Raw genomic sequence first — 12,516 nt, 5'->3', positions numbered from 1 at the left:
ACTCGGAATCACCCCCTAAGTTAGCATTAAGGAATTAGGCTTACGTAGGCCTCACATCCAAATGGTCCCCCAGCATTTAAATTTACCCTGTGTAGAAGGAGGGAATTCAATGGAGACAAGAAGTAGACGCAAAACAAGACTCCACACAGTAGTTTTCGGGTGCTTTTATTCATCCATTGTAGCATTTTGCAAGGAACAGCAACACTTGAATACAATTTTGCAACAGTGTAAGCCTGCTAGCAAAATCACCCCCCCAAATCCAGGAGTTTAACAATGCTATGCTGCAAGAACTTTACAAATCCTGGGGAAAAGCTAAGAAGTCGTCACTAATCTATTTTTGGAATATAGAATAGGAAAGGTGCACCGGTCCCGGAGGTACTGCAATACCGGGTCAATGCGTGGAGTGGACAGAGCAAGCTCTTCTTCCATCTCCCTGTTCTAAAAATCCATTTAATATATGGCCCCCAGATAGGGGGCGTATCAGATATTAAACTGATGAGAACAGATTTTTGATTGAAAAAGCAGTCTTTATTTGACATAAAGTAGCAAAAAACATACATATACATGACAAACATAAGTACCGTGTCGCAGCACAGCCAAAACACAGTACAGATGCAGATGTTATAGTGCAGTCATCAACAACAGACATTGGCCAGTATGCACTAAAAATCCGAGTTTGGCCGATTTGTGTTTTTTTTTTTTAAGTCCCAATCTGGGAATTCATTAAGCACCAATCTCGGCTGTGTTTGGACTATTCGTAATGGTTTGAATGACAACGTTCAGAAATACGAATGAATAGACCATCGGTCAAACGCGGCTGTTATTTCATAGAATACGGGCATTCACTATTCATTCGTATTTGGGTGTTAGTCTCTGAGTGCTCAAGTGCGGTTCTGTTTTTTTTCGATTTGTTAAAAAAAGCAGCAATAAAATAGACCTGCTTTTTCCAGTCGAGTTTGGCTAACCATGCACAGATCAGTGATATCTGTGCATGGTTATCTATGGGAAAGGGTCTGTTTAGTGTAAAATCTGGAAAAAAAATTGCGTGGGGTCCCCCCCTCCTAAGCATAACCAGCCTCGGGCTCTTTGAGCCGGTCCTGGTTGAAAAAATATGGGGGGGGAAATGACAGGGGTTCCCCCATATTTAATCAACCAGCACAGGGCTCTGCGCCTGGTCCTGGTTCCAAAAATACGGGGGACAAAAAGCGTAGGGGTCCCCCGTATTTTTGAAACCAGCACCGGGCTCCACTAGCTGGGGAGATAATGCCACAGCCGGGGGACACTTTGATATCGGTCCCTGCGGCCGTGCCATTAAAACCCCAACTAGTCACCCCTGGCCGGGGTACCCTGGAGGAGTGGGGACCCCTTCAATCAAATGGTCCCCCCCCTCCAGCCACCCAAGGGCCAGGGGTGAAGCCCGAGCTTCACCCCTGGCCCTTGGGTGGCTGGAGGGGGGGACCCCTTGATTGAAGGGGTCCCCACTCCTCCAGGGTACCCCGGCCAGGGGTGACTAGTTGGGGTTTTAATGGCACGGCCGCAGGGACCGATATCAAAGTGTCCCCCGGCTGTGGCATTATCTCCCCAGCTAGTGGAGCCCGGTGCTGGTTTCAAAAATACGGTGGACCCCTACACTTTTTGGCCCCCATATTTTTGGAACCAGGACCAGGCGCAGAGCCCGGTGCTGGTTGTTTAAATATGGGGGAACCCCTGTCATTTTTTCCCCCATATTTTTTCAACCAGGACCGGCTCGAAGAGCCCGAGGCTGGTTATGCTTAGGAGGGGGGACCCCACGCAATTTTTTCTAACTTTTTTAAGACTTTAATGAACTTTTTAAGGTACACAATGAAGCCCTGCACGGATCTCAAAGATCCGGCCGGGATTCCTTGTGTTTTGTCAGGCAGTGTTTTACTCATCACTCCAGTAAAACACTGCCTGATATTACGAATCACATCGACATCGGAAAAAACGAATGTGCAAAACTCGGCAGCTTAGTGAATGATCGTATCAGGATTCAAAAAGTTGCAGTAAAATGCACCCGATACCATTCGAGATCAAACACCCTTCAAAACGGCAAAAACACGAATATTAGTAAATAAACCCCATTGTGAATGTGGGGAAGGGGCCACGGTCCCAAAGTCTCATTAATCAGTTCAAACAAGGGGAGAGGGGCAAAAGAAGGGGGGTTTAGTCCTCTTCTTCCTCAGGGCTGTCCATGATGGAATAGTCTCTTAGCAGGTTGTGAACCAGCCTGCAACAGTCCTGGATGGACATCCTCTCCCTCCGCAATATGAGGCGGTTCCTGGCGAGCCACAAAGCGTCCTTAACACAGTTCATAAGGCGCCAGGCTTCCTGGATCGCCCCAACGGTGTGGGTGCCAGGGAATAGTCCTTAGAGTACCGAATAGTACGTGAGACAGTTCCTTGGCACACAGTTTTTCAGTACGTTTTCCAGGGCATCCAACAACAACTGAGCACAGGCACAATCCCAAAACAGGTGCATAGATGTTTCCTCATGTATGATGCACCTGGGGCAATGTCTGTATCTGCACTGGTTCCGGGAGTGCATGAATGACCTGAGGGGCAAACCTCCTTGAATGGCCATCCACGACAGGTCTCTGTGTCTGTTTGTGAGCCTTTTGGAGGCCACATTCTCCCAGACCTGTTTGGCAGTCGCTGAAGGGAGCCCCGGAATCAGCTCCAAATCGTCTTTAGCTCTGATGAGCTTGTAGATTGTCTTTGGCTTCCACAAGTCAGGTTTAACTCCCTCCAGTTGGTGCTCCCTTACGAACTTGGAAACGTCCAGGCAGAACCAGGGGGTGTTCCAGTTGTAAGGGATGGAGCTGTCCCATTTGTCCCAGCCGCGGTTCCTCCAAAGAGGCAGGAGGAAGAAACGGGACATGGAGTTTCCTGCAGAGTCTTTAAAGCTCTCGCACAATGTCCGGCGGATGCAGTTACACACAAAGAAGGCTCGCAGCATGGTGGCGATATCAGGTATTCCTGAGTGGAGTTTCCTGAAAAAGAAAGAGTTACATTTCTCATCCTTCTCCAGGTTCTCCACCTTGGAACGGAAGATGATACGTCTGGATTCCTCCTCAAAGTGCCTTTTCAGGCCCCCTTTGGTCTCATCCAGCTCATCTCTCACGTCCCAGCCGCACCGTTGAAGGTCCAGCAGGGACTGCAGTAGTCTTTGCAGTCTCCTGAAGTTGCTCTTTCGGTCGCACGCCTGTTGTCTGCCTTTCACCTGAAAGTATATACAAGAAATTGGCGCTCCACAATACATACACTATAAATGAGACTCAGACGGCCGCTCACCGGTTGTGGGTGGGCAGCCCCACCAATAGATCAAAAATAGAATAATGGAAAGAATGGGAGCGCTGAATGAGTCTATATAGTAAATGTATTATTATAATGATTAAAACAGTGTTTCATTAAACACATAAACAGAAATAAAAATGTTCATACATAAAATGACCCATTAATCAATAGATAAAAAATCATATAGATATATGATGGTGAATATGACTACAATACAACCCCTGAAAAAACATACATATAATAAGTCTTAATGAACCTTATTAAAGGGTGCAAAGATGCTTGATGATTTTTCAACCGTGCATCCACGGAAAAACATGAAATGTAAGTGGGAGACTTATAGGAGGTACCTCTAGTGTAAATCACTGTTTGCAAATGAAGTCTCACTCCTCTTTAAACACATATAAGCCGCATGAAGTATTGAAAGCGGCTCTGTATGGCCAGGCGAACAGTGTCCCAAAGATGGAAATGCAAACACCGGTAATTTGCTGATACCTTAATTGTAAATGGAAAAGGTGTAGAAAACCCAATTGCTCCTATGGTGTGTCATCCGACGGAAGATAGCTTCTTCGTTCTGAGCGCTGTACGGAGCCGGGTGTGCAGCGGCTCGATGCAGTATGTGTACAGAGTGTCACGCCGCTGGAAGAATGTCCGTGTATTGTGGCTGAGCTCTGATCGGTCCACACAACTCAGGAGTGTCAGGGAGAAATGTCGCAGTCAAATTGGTCCTTCACTGGGGTGCCTTAACGTGTTTCTTGGCCTGTAGCACTGGCCGTTTCTGATGAACTAGAGGTACCTCCGATAAGTCTCCCACTTACATTTCATGTTTTTCCGTGGACGCACGGTTGAAAAATCATCAAGCATCTTTGCACCCTTTAATAAGGTTCATTAAGACTTATTATATGTATGTTTTTTCAGGGGTTGTATTGTAGTCATATTCACCATCATATATCTATATGATTTTTTATCTATTGATTAATGGGTCATTTTATGTATGAACATTTTTATTTCTGTTTATGTGTTTAATGAAACACTGTTTTATTCATAATAATAATACATTTACTATATAGACTCATTCAGCGCTCCCATTCTTTCCATTATTTCACCTGAAAGAAACTGCGAATGTTAGCCTTAACATATTCCCACTAGTCACTCATACAGTCAAAATAACATTTGTTATTTTTCCATGTGATGCAGGCATCCTTCAGCTCCGCCAGCACCTCCTCTCTTTCCAGTAGGGCCCAATTCAACTTCCAGGAGCCTGGGCCGGGTGAGAACCCACTGCCCAGGACTCCTTGGAAGAGAATGGCCCTGTGGTCTGAGAAGAAGCAGGGGACCATTGTATGCCTAGTCTGCTTCACTGCTCTAGAGGTAAACACAAAGTCAATGCAGGAACGCACAGAGCCATCGGGGCGGCTCCAGGTGTAATTCACGGAGCCGGCCCCCATGGAGCCCATAGCGTCCCGCAATGATGCTTCGGTCACCATTTCTATAAGCAGTTTAGACGTCACATCAAGCTTGGTAGAGTTGCTGGTGCTGCGTCATTCCTCCTCCATGGTGCAGTTGAAGTCTCCTGCCATCACTACCGCCCTAGTGGTTGCGAGCTGCAGTCGCAGGGTCTGGAAAACCTCCAAACGCTCATTCTTGCCAGGGGGTGCATACACGCAGATTAGCCTAATAGGCTCACCTGCCCAGGAGCCGTCTACGACAAGCAATCTGCCGCAGACGAGCTCCTGAACAGAATCTAGCATGAAGAGGCTCCCCCTAATAAGAATGGCGACCTCTGCAGACTTACACTCACCCCCACCGGACCAATAGGAGGCGCCGTGAGACCCCTGCCTGCCCAGATGTTTGTAGGACTTGGAGAAGGGAAGAGAACATTCCTGCAACATATACACTAGTGATGTGCACCGGAAATTTTTCGGGTTTTGTGTTTTGGTTTTGGGTTCGGTTCCGTGGCCGTGTTTTGGGTTCGAACGCGTTTTGGCAAAACCTCGCCGAATTTTTTTTGTCGGATTCGGGTGTGTTTTGGATTCGGGTGTTTTTTTAAAAAAAACCCTAAAAAACAGCTTAAATCATAGAATTTGGGGGTCATTTTGATCCCAAAGTATTATTAACCTCAATAACCATAATTTCCACTCATTTTCAGTCTATTCTGAACACCTCACACCTCACAATATTATTTTTAGTCCTAAAATTTGCACCGAGGTCGCTGGTTGACTAAGCTCAGCGACCCAAGTGGCCGACACAAACACCTGGCCCATCTAGGAGTGGCACTGCAGTGTCACGCAGGATGGCCCTTCCAAAAAACCCTCCCCAAACAGCACATGACGCAAAGAAAAAAAGAGGCGCAATGAGGTAGCTGTGTGAGTAAGCTAAGCGACCCTAGTGGCCGACACAAACACCGGGCCCATCTAGGAGTGGCACTGCAGTGTCAGGCCGGATGGCCCTTCCAAAAAATACTCCCCAAACAGCACATGACGCAAAGAAGAAAAAAAAGAGGCGCAATGAGGTAGCTGTGTGACTAAGATAAGTGACCCTAGTGGCCGACACAAACACCTGGCCCATCTAGGAGTGGCACTGCAGTGTCACGCAGGATGGCCCTTCCAAAAAACACTTCCCAAACAGCACATGACGCAAAGAAAAATGAAAGAAAAAAGAGGTGCAAGATGGAATTGTCCTTGGGCCCTCCCACCCACCCTTATGTTGTATAAACAGGACATGCACACTTTAACCAACCCATCATTTCAGTGACAGGGTCTGCCACACGACTGTGACTGAAATGACGGGTTGGTTTGGACCCCCACCAAAAAAGAAGCAATTAATCTCTCCTTGCACAAACTGGCTCTACAGAGGCAAGATGTCCACCTCATCATCATCCTCCGATTCATCACCGTGTACATCCCCCTCCTCGCAGATTATCAATTCGTCCCCACTGGAATCCACCATCACAGCTCCCTGTGTACTTTGTGGAGGCAATTGCTGCTGGTGAATGTCTCCATGGAGGAATTGATTATAATTCATTTTAATGAACATCATCTTCTCCACATTTTCTGGAAGTAACCTCGTACGCCGATTGCTGACAAGGTGAGCGGCGGCACTAAACACTCTTTCGGAGTACACACTTGTGTGAGGGCAACTTAGGTAGAATAAAGCCAGTTTGTGCAAGGGCCTCCAAATTGCCTCTTTTTCCTGCCAGTATACGTACGGACTGTCTGACGTGCCTACTTGGATGCGGTCACTCATATAATCCTCCACCATTCTTTCAATGGTGAGAGGATCATATGCAGTGACAGTAGACGACATGTCCGTAATCGTTGTCAGGTCCTTCAGTCCGGACCAGATGTCAGCATCAGCAGTCGCTCCAGACTGCCCTGCATCACCGCCAGCGGGTGGGCTCGGAATTCTGAGCCTTTTCCTCGCACCCCCAGTTGCGGGAGAATGTGAAGGAGGAGATGTTGACAGGTCGCGTTCCGCTTGACTTGACAATTTTCTCACCAGCAGTTCTTTGAACCCCTGCAGACTTGTGTCTGCCGGCAAGAGAGATACAACGTAGGTTTTAAATCTAGGATCGAGCACGGTGGCCAAAATGTAGTGCTCTGATTTCAACAGATTGACCACCCGTGAATCCTTGTTAAGCGAATTAAGGGCTCCATCCACAAGTCCCACATGCCTAGCGGAATCGCTCAGTGTTAGCTCCTCCTTCAATGTCTCCAGCTTCTTCTGCAAAAGCCTGATGAGGGGAATGACCTGACTCAGGCTGGCAGTGTCTGAACTGACTTCACGTGTGGCAAGTTCAAAAGGTTGCAGAACCTTGCACAACGTTGAAATCATTCTCCACTGCGCTTGAGACAGGTGCATTCCACCTCCTATATCGTGGTCAGTTGTATAGGCTTGAATGGCCTTTTGCTGCTCCTCCAACCTCTGAAGCATATAGAGGGTTGAATTCCACCTCGTTACTACTTCTTGCTTCAGATGATGGCAGGGCAGGTTCAGGCGTTTTTGGTGTTGCTCCAGTCTTCTGTACGTGGTTCCTGTACGCCGAAAGTGTCCCGCAATTCTTCTGGCCACCGACAGCATCTCTTGCACGCCCCTCTCGTTTTTTAAAAAATTCTGCACCACCAAATTCAAGGTATGTGCAAAACATGGGACGTGCTGGAATTTGCCCATATTTAATGCACACACAATATTGCTGGCGTTGTCCGATGCCACAAATCCAAAGGAGAGTCCAATTGGGGTAAGCCATTCTGCGATGATCTTCCTCAGTTGCCGTAAGAGGTTTTTAGCTGTGTGCGTATTCTGGAAAGCGGTGATACAAAGCGTAGCCTGCCTAGGAACGAGTTGGCGTTTGCGAGATGCTGCTACTGGTGCCGCCGCTGCTGTTCTTGCGGCGGGAGTCAATACATCTACCCAGTGGGCTGTCACAGTGATATAGTCCTGAGTCTGCCCTGCTCCACTTGTCCACATGTCCGTGGTTAAGTGGACATTGGGTACAACTGCATTTTTTAGGACACTGGTGAGTCTTTTTCTGAGGTCTGTGTACATTTTCGGTATCGCCTGCCTAGAGAAATGGAACCTAGATGGTATTTGGTACCGGGGACACAGTACCTCAATCAAGTCTATAGTTGGCTCTGCAGTAATGATGGATACCGGAACCACATTTCTCACCGCCCAGGATGCCAAGGCCTCAGTTATCCGCTTTGCAGCAGGATGACTGCTGTGATATTTCATCTTCCTCGCAAAGGACTGTTGGACAGTCAATTGCTTGGTGGAAGTAGTAAAAGTGGTCTTCCGACTTCCCCTCTGGGATGACCATCGACTCCCAGCAGCAACAACAGCAGCGCCAGCAGCAGTAGGCGTTACACACAAGGATGCATCGGAGGAATCCCAGGCAGGAGAGGACTCGTCAGAATTGCCAGTGACATGGCCTGCAGGACTATTGGCATTCCTGGGGAAGGAGGAAATTGACACTGAGGGAGTTGGTGGGGTGGTTTGCGTGAGCTTGGTTACAAGAGGAAGGGATTTACTGGTCAGTGGACTGCTTCCACTGTCGCCCAAAGTTTTTGAACTTGTCACTGACTTATGATGAATGCGCTGCAGGTGACGTATAAGGGAGGATGTTCCGAGGTGGTTAACGTCCTTACCCCTACTTATTACAGCTTGACAAAGGCAACACACGGCTTGACACCTGTTGTCCGCATTTCTGTTGAAATACTTCCACACCGAAGAGCTGATTTTTTTGGTATTTTCACCAGGCATGTCAATGGCCATATTCCTCCCACGGACAACAGGTGTCTCCCCGGGTGCCTGACTTAAACAAACCACCTCACCATCAGAATCCTCCTTGTCAATTTCCTCCCCAGCGCCAGCAACACCCATATCCTCCTCATCCTGGTGTACTTCAACATTGACATCTTAAATCTGACTATCAGGAACTGGACTGCGGGTGCTCCTTCCAGCACTTGCAGGGGGCGTGCAAATGGTGGAAGGCGCATGCTCTTCACGTCCAGTGTTGGGAAGGTCAGGCATCGCAACCGACACAATTGGACTCTCCTTGTGGATTTGTGATTTCGAAGAACGCACAGTTCTTTGCTGTGCTTTTGCCAGCTTAAGTCTTTTCATTTTTCTAGCGAGAGGCTGAGTGCTTCCATCCTCATGTGAAGCTGAACCACTAGCCATGAACATAGGCCAGGGCCTCAGCCGTTCCTTGCCACTCCGTGTGGTAAATGGCATATTGGCAAGTTTACGCTTCTCCTTCGACGATTTTATTTTAGGTTTTTGAGTCCTTTTTTTACTGATATTTTGTGTTTTGGATTTTACATGCTCTGTACTATGACATTGGGCATCGGCCTTGGCAGACGACGTTGATGGAATTTCATCGTCTCGGCCATGACTAGTGGCAGCAGCTTCAGCACGAGGTGGAAGTGGATCTTGATCTTTCCCTATTTTTGGAACCTCAACATTTTTGTTCTCCATATTTTAATAGGCACAACTAAAGGGCACCTCAGGTAAACAATGGAGATGGATGGATACAAGTATACTTATGGATGACGAGTGACTGACGACACAGAGGTAGCTACAGCCGTGGACTACCGTACTGCATCTGCTAGTATAGAGATGATAATGATATAAAAAATATATATATATCACTACTGCAGGTATATATAATATAATGACGGACCTGCTGGACACTGTCAGCAGACTCCTAAACTACTAGTATGAAGAAGATAGAAAAAAAAAACCCACCACAGGTAGGTATACAATTATGGACGAGCACTGACGACACAGAGGTAGCTACAGCCGTGGACTACCGTACTGCGTCTGCTAGTATAGAGATGATAATGATATAAAAAATATATATATATATCACTACTGCAGGTATATATAATATAATGACGGACCTGCTGGACACTGTCAGCAGACTCCTAAACTACTAGTATGAAGAAGATAGAAAAAAAAAAACCACCACAGGTAGGTATACAATTATGGACGAGCACTGACGACACAGAGGTAGCCACAGCCGTGGACTACCGTACTGCGTCTGCTAATATAGAGATGATAAAGATGATAGAGATGAACAAAAAAAATATAACACTACTGCAGGTAAATATTTATATAATATAATGAATGACGGACCTGCTGGACACTGTCAGCAGAATGCGTTTATAGAATAAAAAAAAAACACACCACAGGAGTGTTTAACTTTTTCAGGCAGACAATATACTGGTGGCCACTGGTCAGTCACACTGGCAGCAAAAGTGTGCACTGTACTCCTGCTATAACTGCACCCCAGTCTCCCCCACAATTCAGCTGTGTGAGCAGTGAGCACTCAGCACAGTCAGATATACATAGATATATCATGCAGCACACTGAGGCTGAGCACAGATATGGTATGGAGCATTTTTTTCAGGCAGAGAACGGATTTAAAAAAACTAGCAAAACTCTGCACTGACTGTACTCCTCCTAACAGCTCTCCCCAATCCTCCCCACAATAAGCTAAGCAGCAATCAGATCAACTAACTACTAACAGTAACTATAAACGGAGAGGACGCCAGCCACGTCCTCTCACTATCAATCTCAATGCACGTGTGAAAATGGCGGCGACGCGCGGCTCCTTATATAGAATTCGAGCCTCGCGAGAATCCGACAGCGGGATGATGACGTTCGGGCGCGCTCGGGTTAGCCGAGCAAGGCGGGAAGATCCGAGTCTGCCTCGGACCCGTGTAAAAAGGCTGAAGTTCGGGGGGGTTCGGATTCCGAGGAACCGAACCCGCTCATCTCTAATATACACATCACATTTCTGACTTTCTAAGAAAGTAAACACAGATTGTCTTCTAAGCTTATCCTTAATACTCCTCACATTAATGGTGAAAATAGAAAAAAAACGCCATTAGTTGGGGAAAAAAAGAGAGGCTAGGCAACAATTCAACATTTATGTTACCACTCCGTCGGGTGGGGCTCCCTCGACATCGGGTGCCGGGTCGCCCTGCTCGGGTGGCGGCGAGTCGTCTTCTAGTAGCTGGTCGAGTATGTTGGCGGCATTGGCATCGAGCTCCTTCTCCTCCCTGATTGCTTCCGTCAACGCCTCCATTTCTTCCTCTAGATCCTGGATCAGCTCGACCGCCAGTTTCTTTGAAGAGTCAGGGTTGGCAACTGGGCTGTCGAGCCCCTTCCTCTTACAATTCCTCGTCTTTTTGGCGCCTGCAGTGGGCTTAAGAGGGGGAAACTCTTCCAGGTAAGAGAGGGCAGGGGGGGGGCAGGGCAGGTGGGAGAGTCGGAGGGGGGTTTAGGAGAGGTTGTGACAGGGGTAGGGATGGGAGTCTCTGCCACAGAGGGTGGGGTGGTGGTGGTGGTGGAAGGGGGAGGAGTGAGGGGAATGGAAGGTTTCTTACCCTCCTGAGGCTGCTGTTTCTTTTGTGCTGCTGCTGCCGAGGGTGGCCGCTTGGCAAGGGATACACGTCCGGTTACCACCGCTAAGTAGGTTCTCGCCCTACTGGGGCAGTCCCTGTAGACGTGGTCCACCTTCCCACACAGGTTGCAGGTCTTCCTCATGGGGCAGTCTTTTGTCTCATGGCTAGCCATGTGGCAATTCCTGCATGCCGGGACCTTGCAGTCCTTCATCACGTGGTCCTTCCCGCCACACTTCCTGCAGTTGCGTGTCTGGTCGGTGTATTGAAGAATTCCTTGGGATCCCCCCAGGGAGAAGCACTGTGGGAGGTGCTCGACTCCTTCTGGGCACGAGGTGTCCTTTGGCAGGATGACGATCACCGCCCACTTTCCGGTCCAGAATCCATTCCCGTCCAGATCCCTTGTGGGGTCTTTCTTGACGGAGCAGAAACGGCTGAGAAAGGTGACGATGTTTCTGATGGGCGTGTGTGGGTTGCGCATTGAAACCGTCACCCGCCTTTCCTCTCTTTGAATAGGGCAATTGCCCACAAAGCGAGAGAAAGGGGACTCAGGCCTCGCCGCTTTCACTGCCTCCCAGTACCTCTTGCAGATGGTAATGGAGGCGAAAGTCACGTAGAAAATCCCCTTCAGGTAGTTCTGGAAGCTGAGGGTTTCAGCGGTCGAGAAGCCCTGGTCGAGGATCATCTTCTTTCCAAATGTCTCAACCGTCATGTCCGGAATCCGTCCATCCACCTCCTTCAGCTTCATCACCATGGTATGCCTCATCCAGGGCTCCAGGGATGGTTTGTCCGTGGAGCTCACCTGGGTGGGCGCTGCTGGCGATGTTGCTGCAGGGGTGGTGGCGTTGGATGCGGCTGATCCGGTTGAACCTTTGGCTGGTTTCTTCGCTATCTTCGATGGCTTCTTCATGGCGAGGGGGGCCGGAGCGGAGGCGGGAGCTGGAGCAACAGGGGCTGGCACAGCGGCAGCTGGAGCAGCAGTGGCCATCCTCTCGGCTTCCTTGGCGCAGGGGGTGGGGCAAACGGTCAGCGTCGTCATCGAAAGGAGGATAGGGGGTCGGTCACTTCAGAGGGCAGAGCAAACAAGTCTAACCCTCCAGTGCAGCTAGGGAACTATGCAGTGCATTCTCCGGCGAAGGCCCTTTTCTCCACGCAGTCTTGCAGGCGGGGGAGGGTATCTTCTCCAGAGGGCAGAGCAAACAAGTCTTACCCTCTGCTGCAGCTGGGGGGCGATGCAAATCTTCTCCCTCTTCAAGCGATCTCCTTCTCCTCGCAGTCTCTGCTTCGTTTCTTCTGGC

At 48.6% G+C, this 12,516-nt stretch overlaps 1 pseudogene; it reads right to left on the bottom strand.

The window, feature by feature from the left end:
- Nucleotides 1-353: 353 nt before the first annotated feature.
- On the bottom strand, nt 354-526 carry LOC134899703 (U2 spliceosomal RNA; annotated as a pseudogene).
- Between the last annotated feature and the right edge of the window lie 11,990 nt (nt 527-12,516).

This window comes from Pseudophryne corroboree, chromosome 3, assembly GCF_028390025.1.
Source record: "Pseudophryne corroboree isolate aPseCor3 chromosome 3, aPseCor3.hap2, whole genome shotgun sequence".
NCBI lineage: Eukaryota > Metazoa > Chordata > Amphibia > Anura > Myobatrachidae > Pseudophryne > Pseudophryne corroboree.
The sequence above is the reverse complement of the archived record's forward strand: the minus strand, read 5'-3'. Positions and strand labels throughout refer to the sequence as shown.